This window comes from Hylobates moloch, unplaced genomic scaffold (genome assembly GCF_009828535.3).
Source record: "Hylobates moloch isolate HMO894 unplaced genomic scaffold, HMol_V3 SCAFFOLD_4, whole genome shotgun sequence".
Taxonomy (NCBI): Eukaryota; Metazoa; Chordata; class Mammalia; order Primates; family Hylobatidae; genus Hylobates; species Hylobates moloch.
Genome location: NW_026652279.1, coordinates 107,166,011 through 107,179,062, shown reverse-complemented (window position 1 = coordinate 107,179,062; position 13,052 = coordinate 107,166,011).

The following is a 13,052-nucleotide window of genomic DNA, read 5'->3' as shown; positions in this document are numbered from 1 at the left end:
GCGGGCAGATCGCCTGAGGTCAGGAGTTTGAGACCAGCCTGGCCAACATGGTGAAACCCCGTCTCTACTAAAAATACAAAAATTAGGCCGGGCGCGGTGGCTCAAGCCTGTAATCCCAGCACTTTGGGAGGCCGAGGCGGGCGGATCACGAGGTCAGGAGATCGAGACCATCCTGGCTAACACAGTGAAACCCCATCTCTACTAAAAATACAAAAAATTAGCCGGACGTGTTGGCGGGCGCCTGTAGTCCCAGCTACTCGGGAGGCTGAGGCAGGAGAATGGCATGAACCCGGGAGGCGGAGCTTGCAGTGAGCCGAGATTGCGCCATTGCACCCCTGTCTGGGAGACAGAGCAAGACTCCGTCTCAAAAAAAAAAAAAAAAAAAAATACAAAAATTAGCCAGGTGTGTTGGCAGGCGCCTGTAATCCCAGCTACTCGGGAGGCTGAGACAGGAGAATCGCTTGAACCCAGGAGGCAGAGGTTGCAATGAGCCGAGATTACACCATTGCACTCCAGCCTGGGCAACAAGAGTGAGACTTCGTCTCACACACACACAAAAAAAACTAATCCAAAAATTGTGTGCTTAACAATCACCATTTTATTATTATCTCATGATTTTGTGGATCAGGAATTTCCAAAGGGCACGTTAGAAAAGATCTGTCTCTGCTCACAATGTCTGGAGCCACAGCTGCAATGACTCACATGGCCACAGGCTGGACAGCTGGAAGCTGACTGTGGATCTCTACATCCTCACATAGGCTCACAGCCTCTGTGTCCACTGTCTCCAGCCGGTCTCTCTGGATAAAGACCTCTTTATTTGAGCATAAAGACCTCAGGGCATTTGGACTTCTTTCAAACCTGGCTCGAGGTTTGAAGAGGCTGTTCCCCGAGTCTTCTTTTGACCTTCATAGAAGGTCACTTGTGCTGACAGAGAGAGAGAGAGAGAACACCAGCACACCACTATGGACCGCCCAGATCCAAGAGAAGGGAAATTGACTCCACTTCTGAATGAGAGCAGCTGCAAAGAACTTGTAACATTTTTAATCTACCACAAACCTGATACTTTACAACCATTAAAAGGAAGTATTTTGTGGATTCTGCTTCTATGTAATCTGCAGATTACCTAAAGTCATGAGAAAATTTTCAAAAGTGATTAAAAAGTTATTTTGGTATAGTGATGGTCTCACAAGTATACACATATCCCAAAATTGATCAAATTGTACATTTTAAAGATGTAGTATACACACGCACATGCAATGTACTTCAGTTATACCTTAATAGAACTGAAAGGGAGGGGAGAATTGAGTATATCTGTAAGTACTGACATGGAAGAAAGGTCACCATGTATTACTGAATTTAGAAAGCAAGTTACGTCAATTACAATATGAATGTAATTTTGTTCCCAGAACCAAGCCAGGTTCGGCTGCGTTTTCTTGAGGCCCAATAATGAGAAGCAGACAAACTAGAAAAGAAGGGAATTTATTGCTGTAACTGGATACAGGGAGAAAGCCGGAGATAATTCTACCAGACCAACTCAAAGTGTTACAATTTTCTTAGTGCTTATATAGGTTGGGATTATATGCCTACGTGCAGTATAGCATTCGCCTAAGTCTACTGGTAACTAATTTTGTTTCAACTCGAAGGTCAGAGTCAAAAAATCCTTGCTAAGTCTGATTAAAAGGGCCCCAGTACCTTCAAGGCCTGTCTACTGTGGTACCGGATTGATTATTTCTATCTTATCTCCTTTGCAGCTTGGTCCGGAGAGCTGCCTTAGACTCTCCAATGAATCTATTCAAACAGCTGCCTCTGTTACCTTGACTTGTCTCAGATTCCGCTGACCCTGGCACTAGGAATGTGAGACTGTCTCTATTATTTTGACTTGCTCCAGGTTAGGGAGAAGCCTATGCAACGCTCCTACTGACCATATGTTTCATTTCTAGCTAGGATGTCTGGGCACAGGTTTCCCTAGGTTTAACTACTAGCTCAGTGTTAAGGCAGTGCTGTGAATATCTATCTGTAACTGGAGTGCTATGCACACCTGTCTGTGTGATTGTCATGCAGGCCTGTGTGATTGTCAGGGAGAATTGGCCTGCCACAATTCCATTTCTGGTTCAAAAACACAAACACACAGAGTAAAAAGGTCTGAAAAAACACGCAGCAAATTGTTATTTCTAGTTAACCTCTACGGATTGGATTGGCAGAGCAGGTAGAAGAGAGTAGGACAAGGTCTTCCTTATTTTAAAATTATTGAAAAAGGCCGGGTGCAGTGACTCACTCCTGTAATCCCAGCACTTTGGGAGGCCGAGGCAGGTGGATCACTTGAGGCCGAGAGTTCGAGACCAGTCTGGCCAATATGGTGAAACCCCATCTCTACTAAAAATAGAAAAAAACTAGCCAGGCATGGTGGCACACACCTGTAATCTCAGCTACTTGGAAGGCTGAGGCAAAAGAATTGCTTGAACTCGGGAGGCGGAGGTTGCAGTGAGCCAAGATCACACCACTGCACTCCTGCCTGGGTGACAGAGCAAGACCCTGTCTAAAAAAAAAAAAAAAACAGATTATTGAAAAAGTGTTGTTTTTTAAAAATGAATATTGAACTGAAGATCAGAGTGAATTCTAGTTCTAGCTCTGCTGCAACTAGCTCTGGTTATGTAAATTAACTTCCTATAAACATGTATAAAATGTACATATTTATAGCAATACTTTATATCGTATTAACACCTATTCAAACCCACACATATAGTCCCTGTGCCCCAACTCTCCTTCCAGGCTGAGGTCCAGGGCAGATGGCCCACAGTCTGCTCTGGGCCAGTGGGCACAGGCAGTCACCTGCAGAAGGGGAGCTTTCTTCTGCTCCATCCTTAAGCACATTAGACAAGGCGTGTTTTCCACTCTGCTAGGGCCCCTCTTTATGGCACCTACCTTGTGTTCTAGAGGACTGTTTTAACACATAATACTATAAAATGTTTGCAATTATTATTGCCAGACTAATGCCCCATACGGAATCATTGCCATAGGCCGGAGACACCCAACTCATTTGCGCCAACACAAGTTATAGAGGCCTCTTCCTGCTCCTCCCTGGAGTGAAGGCAGGTGGAAACAGCTTCGTAGCAATTTTGACCATTGTCTGGGTAAAGTCTGCAGGCTTTATTCAGGCTTTCTAGCACAAACCAGTGCCTGGCTATGTTCCCAAATGAAGGCTCTGATCTTTTAAGAGCAGAATTTGAGGCCGGGCACAGTGGCTCACACCTGTAATCCCAGCACTCTGGGAGGCCAAGGTGGGTGGATTACCTGAGGTCGGGAGTTCGAGACCAGCCTGATCAACATGGAGAAATCCCGTCTCTACTAAAAATACAAAAAATTTAGCTGCGTATGGAGGTGCATGCCTGTAATCCCAGCTACTCGGGAGGCTGAGGCAGGAGAATAGCTTGAACCCAGGAGGTGGAGGTTGCTGAGAGCCGACATTGCGCCATTGCACTCTAGCCTGGGCAACAAGAGCTAAACTCTGTCTCAAAAAAAAAAGAAAGAATAGAATTTGAAGTTGGAAGAGAATTTTAAAATCTTATAATCAAGCCCTTTCTGTCTACAGAGGAGCAAACTACAACCTGTAGAGGTAAAGCAAGCAGCCTAATATCCTGCAATCAGGTGGTTAACATCAGAGTCCCCATTAGAACTTAGATATCCTGACTGTGGCTGACACCCTTTATATACCACAGTTTCTCCAAGTTGCCTGTTGTACGAAGCCCTTAAAAAATCTGCAGATCCCCAATGTTGATGTAAATAATTGTATTATATTGCTTAAGTATGAACAAAATAAGACTTGACATAAGCTTTGGATGTTTATACTAAAATAGACATGCAAGTTACATGCCAACAGAAATATAACTAACATATAACGGTATATAACCAATAACATTCAGATTAACAACTCAAGTGAGATGTGGGATATTATTTTGCTGGAAAACAAAATTGCTTCTGGCAACACGAAGACAGTCCTGACTACTGCTATACAGCTGCTTGGGAGTTCACCGCACTTCTGTTATACCAGCAGCATGCTGTGTTCCCCGCCATTTGAACTACTGGGAAGACTTGACTCAGGGTAAATCCCTGATACCATTTTTCCTTTATCTGGCTTGTACATATCATTTGCATATTAAAACAACCCTGCTGTTTTTTAGTAGCTTTATTAAAAATATTCTATATGCACAAACAAGGAGGGTGGAAGCTGAAATCATGTGGTAATCCTAAACTATAAAACTGTCATGTTGGTAATCCAGAATATGCATGAATATAGTTTTAAGAGTTGAAACAGAGAATGGATGAACCGGAGCCAGAGTTGCAGTGGATTGTGCCATATGCCAGCCTGGGCAAAGGGATTTGTCTCAAAGTTGAAATGAAAACAAATATTTTAAAAATGTAATCACAAGCTATAGTTTGAGAAAGACTGCACCACATCCTACTGTATACTGCCCTAATAAAGACATAGACCATGGTTAAACTTTCCTATTACCTAATACAAGTGTCTGCAATTCCACATTTCTTTGCTTGCTAGGGTTTTTCACCCAGTAATATCTTAGAATAGGCCCCTGGAAATGGAAAAATGCCTAAGAGACAAGGGGCAGAGGTGCTCTAGATCAAGGAAGGGGAGAGATAGGAAAGGAGACGGCAGTAAGGATCCAAAGACCTCCTTATAGTGAGTGCTTCATAGCCTCGCCATGGTCAGCCCTCCTCAATGACTCAAACCTGGACACTGCAAAGGACCCCTGCTAACAATGTGGCATTGCAAGAATAGCTCATGTGATGGTTTCCAAAGCACCTCTCATCTGCTCCTCACCTTCACTCGGGTAGGTAGTTGGTGGATATTATTTTTTGCCTTATTTAATGAATGATAAAAACAAACTTTAGGGAGGTTTGTGAGCTGCTCAGGATAACAGTTAGTAAAGGGCAGACCTGTCATTGGAACCAGGACACTGGGCAGGACCTTCTCTTTTCCCTCTACGCTAACACAAATGAAAGTGAGCGACATGAAGACGTACATTTGAACCCATTCGTACTTTTTTGTCACAGGACATTTTAGCAAGCATGAGTTCCAAGGATGAGCATTACAGGGGCAGAACTGCTTCCCAGCATTCTATGGTACTTCAAGGTTGTACTAGTGCCAAAACACTAAACATGGCTTAAAAGAGGAAGAACGTTAGAACACACAGACTTCTCAGATCATTTTCCATTTTACTTCATGGCTTATAAAACAGCAAAGTTACAAAATGGAATAGTTCAAAAGAAATTATTCTTATACACAGCTGCATGTGTACAACTGCCTCGTGAATTTTCAGAGCACGTTCATGTGGAATTGATGGATTTCTTTATGTATACTCTCCAGCCTATTATCAGAAGAACCACTTCCCTTGCTATAGGTTTCTATAGCTTCATCAAGGGTCTGAAGATCTGTTTTCCTTTTCAAATTATTTCCTTTCTTACTCACTTTATCAATTTCTCATTTACACATCAGTGACTGTATAAATCACTGTAAACCTTGACAATTTGTTTAAATAGTAGCTAAGGCTTTATTTCATAATAACAGAAGAATGAGACAGATAGTACCCCAGCTTAGAATTCAGAATCAATATTTAGAATCAAGGCATGTTTCGAAGAAAGACATAATTACCTTCCAAAATTTCAACCTCAAAAAGCTATGAACTGCCACTTTGCTAATAATAAAATTAAAACACATGCAATAAAGTCATGTGTAAATGTCGGTAAAAATATTTTTGGAAATATCTATCACTAGCCTTGAAATGCTCACTTTTTTTTACTTCCTTTTCTAGGGCTTTTTCATAAATTGATAATCTCTTAAATTTTTTTTAAAAAGCTTTATCTACAAAGATGTTCACAGCAGGATATTAATAAACATTTAGAAACAATTTAAGTGTAGAATTATGGTAAATTTGCTTAATGGCTTACTAGACAGTCATTTTAATTACATTTAAATTTTACGCGTGTTTTGTTTTTCAAATGTTTTAATGAGTATATGTTATTTATAATGATACACATATATCATAATTATGCCTATATGTTTGTTGTGTGTGTGCATGTGTGTGTGTGCTTATTGTACAGCATTAGAGATCTCGTAACATTACAGATTACCCATTCATTCATTCACTCATCCTCTTATCAAATATTGTGTGTTGGGTTCTGTATTAGTCTGTTTTCATATTGCTGATAAAGACATACCTGAGGGCCAGGCACAGTATTCACGCCTGTAATCCTAGCACTTTGGCAGGCCAAGGCAGATGGATCATTTGAGGTCAGGAGTTCAAGACCAGCCTGGCCAAGATGGTGAAAACCCATCTCCACTAAAAATGTAAAAATTAGCCAGGTGGTAGTGGCACACACCTGCAATCCCAGCTACTCAGAAGGCTGAGGCAGGAGAATCACTTGAGCCTGGGAGGCAGAGGTTGTGGTGAGCCGAGATGGCGCCACTGCACTCCAGTCTGGGTGACATAGTGAGACCTTGAATCAAAAAAAAAAAAAAAAAAGACATACCCAAGACTGGGCAATTTACAAAAGAAAGAGGTTTATTAGACTTATGGTTCCACATGGCTGGGGAGGCCTCATAATCATGGCATAAGGCAAGGAGGAGCAAGTCACATCTTACATGGATGGCAGCAGGCAAAGAGAGAGCTTGTGCAGAGAAACTCCCATTTTTTAAAACCATCAAATCTCATGAGACCCATTCACTATCACAAGAACAGCATGAGAAAGACCCATCCCCATGATTCAATTACCCGCCACCAGGTTCCTCCACGACATGTGGGAATTGTGGAAGTTGCAATTCAAGATGAGATTTGGGTGGGGACACAGCCAAACCATATTACACTGTGTGCTGGTCTGAGTATTCAATACTAAACCAGAACATTTCCTGTATTCAAGGAGCTTACAGTCTGGTAAGGTAGACAGACAAACACTGGTGAGTGCAATACAATATAAAATGTGGTATCTGTGAATAAGCATAAGAAGGAAAGCAAGGAAGAAAAGCATCTAATCCATACTTGGACGATGAGGGTAGGTTTTCTGGAGAGACCTTTAACAGTGCTTGGCATACAGTAGATGCTCAATAAATATATTTGGAATGAATTGGGATCTGAATAGCAATAAGACGGAGAAGGAGATACTTTTTCAAGTGAAAGGGAACAGTATGTGCTAAGGCCTAGAAGCAAGACCGTAGAACACCTGTAGGGAGTAAAAAATTTGACAATATGATTAGAATTTGAAGTTGGAAGTAGAAAGATGACAAGAAATGATGTCAAAGCGGTGCATAGGGACAAGACTGTGAAAGCCTAGGTGCCATGATAAGGAGTTTGGCCTCTGTGCTGAGGAGATCGGGCAGTGAGGACATTGCCCATTGGCTGTATAGAAAAGTCCTGGACAGTGTGGCACATGCATTGACCAGAAGCCAATCCAGAAGTGGGGACACAGAGTAGAGGCTGTTTGAGTCATCTGGACAGCCTGAATTAGGAGTGTTGGGGGAGATGGAGAGAGGAGGGTGAAAGGAGGAGATATCAAAAAGATAAAGGCCACCGGGATTGAGGTGTAACTAAATGGACATGAAGGAGTCAGGATGTCTGGTTTGGACACATGGGTGTGTCCTTCACTGAGAGGGGAGCACAGAAGAAAATGGCTTGGCAGAGGGTGATGAGTCCAGTGTTTGACATAAAGCATGCTGAGAGAATGTTTTCCACATACACACAGGTCCCTGTCTATTCTAATGAGCCAGACTTGAGTATCCACCACCTGAACAGAGGACTGTCACAGCAGATCCAACAAACAACCGTGTCACATGGACAGCTTTTGAGCTTTAAAAGCAGCCACTCAGTTGTAAAACAGGTATTGGGAAAATACACCCTCTATTTTTGTCCTACCTTAAGAAACTAGGTGTTTTAGAGAAGAGAGGGAGTCCACAGAGGGGAGCAGGATGGTGTCTTGGAGCAGGTGTTTTTCAGAAGGGGTTCTACCATCTAGGTGGTCGGGATGAGAGTGGTTCATGAATGTTCTGAGAGCAGACAAAATATATCTCTTGCTTCCTAAGTATGGTGGTAGAGAATGAAAAAAGCCCAGAGTACTCCCAAGTCCTACTAGAGTAGCACATGAACAATGGAGTAGGCACACGTGAGAAATTCTGTAGGCAGCTTCACAAAGACCCTTCACACAGACTCAAGCATAGTGCAGGGAACGACAGATGCTATTCTATCTCCAAGGGCGGTAGAAGAGACCATGGAGCTAGAGTTGGGCCTGGAGAAGCCTGGAGTCCAGCAATTTGGGTACCATTACAAATGGCTAGATATCCCTCAGTTCTCAGCTTTAATGTCTTTCTCAGGGGCATCTACTCTGCAGCCTGGGTGAGGTCCAGCCTCCCATCATATAGTGCTAGGGCCCTGTGCTCCCCCTTGTCAAAGGATAATTTTCAGAGCATGGCTCTCATATACATGTGAAATGAAGGAAGCCCTGCATGGTGGCACATGCCTGCAATCTCAGGCACTGGGGATGCTAAGGCAAGAGGATTGCTTGATGCCAAGGAGTTCAAGACCAGCCTGGGCAACACAGCAAGACTCTATCACTAAAAATATTTTTCTTAAAAAAGAAAGAAACCAAGAAGTAAATCAAACAGGGGAAGAAGACTATCAAAAATAGCCAGGCAGATTATAAAATAATCATGTAAAACTATACAGTTGACCCTCAAACATGAGTTTCAACTGTGCAGTTCCACTAATACATGGCTTCTTCTCAACCAGAAACAAATTGAAAATACATTATTCACAGGAGGCAAAGCCTGTTCATACTGAGGGCCAACTTTTGGTATATGCAATTTCTGCAGGGCCAACTGCAGGACTTTAGTATGCATGGATTTGACTATATGCAGGTGACCCTGGAACCAATCTCCTTGCATTGAATAGCAAGGGATTACAATTATACCAATGTATAATTATAATGATAAATTTAATTTTTTTAAAAATTGTATTTTTTAAACAATCCTTAAAACTGAAAAATATTATTATTGGAATCAAAATAGATAGGTAAATAGTTGAAGAGAGAATTACAGTAAGTTGGAAAATAGATACAGAGACATTTCTCCAAATACAGCATGAGACAAGAAGATGGAAAATAGGAGGTTTAGCAACATGGAGGAGAGAACTAACAGACTGTATTTGGTTAGGGTCCCATCAAGCAACAGAATTTATCTGAGATTGTTCAAATAAAGAGACTTTAGAAAAGGAAATAATTACAGAGGTGTGGGGAGAGTTAAGGAGACCAATAATAGATGTTGAGGCACTGTATTAGTCTGTTCTCACAATGCTATAAAGAACTACCTGAGACTGGGTAATTTATAAAGAAAAGAGGTTTAATTGGCTCATAGTACTGCAGGCTGTACAGGAAGCATGGCTGGGGAGGCCTCAGGAAACTTATAATCATGGTAGAAGGTGAAGGGGAAGCAAGCACATCTTCATATGGCCAGCAGGAGAGAGAGAGAGAGAGCAAAAGGGAGTTGCTACATACTTTTAAACAACCAGATATCATGAGAACTCTATCACGAGACAGCACTAGGGGGATGGTGCTAAACCATTAAAAACTACCCCCATGATCCAATCACCTCCCACCAGGCCCCATCTCCAACACTGGGGGATTACAATTCAACATAATATTTGGGTGGGGACATGGAACCAAGCCATATCAGGGACATAGAGACTTAGCAACAGTGGGAAACCATTACCACCTGTAGGGTTGAAGAGACAAGGTTAGAAAATAGTGTTAGCAGAGCCCAATGAGAGTTGTAGCTGTGGAGGAACCACAGCTATCGCCAGGGACATGGCAGTGAAGCAGGGAGAGCATGAAAAAATACCATCTTCTCTCTCCGCCTCCAATTTCCTGCTAGTGTTTTTCACTGGCTAAATGCAATTGGAAGCCAGAAGGTAAGGGAATCTGAGTCATGCAATGAGCCAGCATCCAAAAACATAAAGCAGGGCACAGAAGTCATAGATCTGAGGGCAAATGGAGATTAACCATCTTGTCCTTGATCATGGATTCAAGATTTCCAGTCCTGGAAGTATATACATACTGGCTGGAGTGCTAAACACTTGGAAGATTTTCTTTTCCAACTATTTTTCAGTGACACTCATGACTGGGGCTGCCACAGTGTGGCAATTCATCTCTATCTGGTGCCTATATATTGTTCAGAACCATCAATAAATGATACCTCAGTTTTTTCTTTCTCTGTCGACTGGCCATAGGGAAATGCCTATGATGCTACAGGTGTGGTCTGAGGGAAAGGCAGCAGTAGATATCTGAGCCTTGACTCATGCCTTCAGGAACTGTTCGAGCTTGACACTGTATATACCATACCACCTCCATTTGCTGACAGTGCTGTTGTGCACACCCAGTTCATGATTAGGTCCCAAAATCAAATGTCCAGTTTTTAACCAGGACCCAGTAACAAGAGCTATTTTTCAAAGAGAAAAAAGTTATTTGCAAAAGATAACATGGATTTGCTGCAAACCCCCAAAGGTCTGCACTGTGATTCTCCTATCAGGGCTGGCTGAAGGCTCCATACAGTGTCTCTATCTGCCTTGGACACTTTAGGCATATGTGCCATATGTGACAGAACATCTTGCACAACAGCCTGAACTTGCTGCAACCCTTCTCTTGCTCCGGGCCCCACTCAAAACTGGCAAACTTACAAATTCCTTCATAAATGGGACAGGGCAGCATGGTCAAATGTGCTATATATTACCTCCTAAGAGACCCATCAAGTATTTTTTTTTTACTCTTTCCTAGCATAGGAGTACGTGATGCAGCAATTTGTTTTCATTTGAAGGAGATAACCAACATGCCTCAGGCCACTGAACTCCTAGAAACGTCACATGCTCAACATATTATCCATATAATGGACTGTTCTGCATTTTATAGGATGTTGTGATTATCAAGATCCCTGAAGCCTTGCTTATGACAGACAGGAGAGTTGCCATAGACTTGAACTCAAATCGTGAAGAAGTACTGCTGTCCCTGCCATGTGAAAGCAAACATCTTCCAAAAGTGCCTGTAACCAATACAGCTGCATCCCAGATGTCAAAAGCCACTTTGATTTACTCTAGTAAGAATAACACATTTGAAACAGCAGCAGCAATTAAATATTGATAATAAGCAATGGAGAGATAACAGGAAATCACATAGAATATATCATCGTTTGCCAAATATTCTGGCTCCTTTCCTACTGAGGAATCATACTTCCTTAACCCCAGTCTTGTCCACGTGACTTGCAAATGAAATGTGAACAAAAGTGACACGCGTCACCTTTAGACAGAAGATCTAAGAGCTGATATGTGCTTTGTTATGATGTATTTTCCCTCTGCCATAAGACTAAGCAATGTTCCAAACAGAGGCTGATCCACAGCCTCAATCTGGAGTGAAGATAAAATGGAAAAGAGCTTCAGTCAAGCTGCAGCGGACACACAGCAAGAATAAGAAATTAACTTTTGTTGGCCAGGCGCAGTGGCTCACGCCTGCAATCCCAACACTTTGGGAGGCCAAGGCAGGAGGATCACTTGAGGTCAGGAGTTCGAGACCAGCCTGGCCAACATGGTAAAACACTATCTCTACTAAAAATACAAAAAGTAGCCAGGTGTGGTGGGGGGCACCTGTAATCCCAGCTATTCAGGAGGCCAAGGCTGGAGAATCGCTTTTACTCGGGAGGCAGAGGTTGCAGTGAGCCGAGATCGTGCCACCGCACCCCAGCCTGGGCGACAGAGTGACACTTTTGTTGTATGCCACGGGGATTTTTGATGACGCTACCAAAGCCTAAAATAGCCTGACCCAACACATACAGTCTCAGAGATTAGCAACAGTTCAGAGTCAGTGTTCAGCGATCCTGAAACAGTCCCAAGTATTTTCCTCTCCCATGACAATGGCCATGGGTCTCTTAGGGCTTGAAGAATGATCTTTAGAATGTATTGCAGCAACGTCAGTGGGCTCCAGGTCTGCGAAATTGTCCAGCTCCTAGAACTGGGGGAAGGGCCATGACTATTATGGTGATCCAAATTAGAACTCTGCTTACCTGATAATTTCCAATTATGTAGATCAACATATATCTTAGTAGACTGTTTTATTCCTAGAGATACTACCAAAGACCCTCACAAGTCAAAAACATTCATTTTACCACTGTGGCCCTGCTGCCCATGAAAGGAACTGTGCCCACTGTGTCTCTGGTGGTAAACACTGTCACTTGGTCTCTGAAATAAGGAAGGCCATTTAAAGAGTAGCATTTCTTATTGTCACCCCGAGGAGGCAGAGGATACCCACTGCAAAGCTCCTAAAGGGAAATAGAGCTCTCCTCCGCACATTTTTTTTTTTTTTAAGAGAAGGTCTCACTCTGTCACCCAGGCTGGAGTGCACTGGTATGATCACAGCTCACTGTGGCCTTGACCTCCTGGGCTCAAGCCATCCTCTCACTTCAACCTCCTGAGTAGCTGGGACTAGAGGCATACACAACCATGCCTGGCTAATTTTTTAATTTTTTATAGAGATGGGGTCTCCCTACATTGCCCACGCTGGTCTCAAACTCTTAGGCTCAAGTGATACTCTCGCCTCCCAAAGTGCTGAGATTACAGGCGTGAGCCACCACACCCAGCCTGCACATTTCTTAAAACCTCATTAAAGGGAGTGTCCTCTGGGCCCTGAGGGATACAGTCAAGGGACGAATTTTTTTATAATCTTAGTGTGAAGGTCCACATATGATGCAAAATGACAATGGCTGCATGAACATGATCCCAACTTCTTCCCACCAGGGTCAGGTGGCTAACTTCATAGGATATTCTACCTGGCTCTGTCTGCCCTCTTACCTAGTGGTGAACAGAGTGCTGGCAAATGTTTAACAGCCAGCTCTCCAGAGCAAAACCAAAACAAAACAAAGGCCTGATTTGTAACATCTGTCAGTATCTGCAGTATAAGCAATCCCATTGTGTCTGGAATTTATTTCTTCTGGTGGGTTCTTGGTCTCACTGACT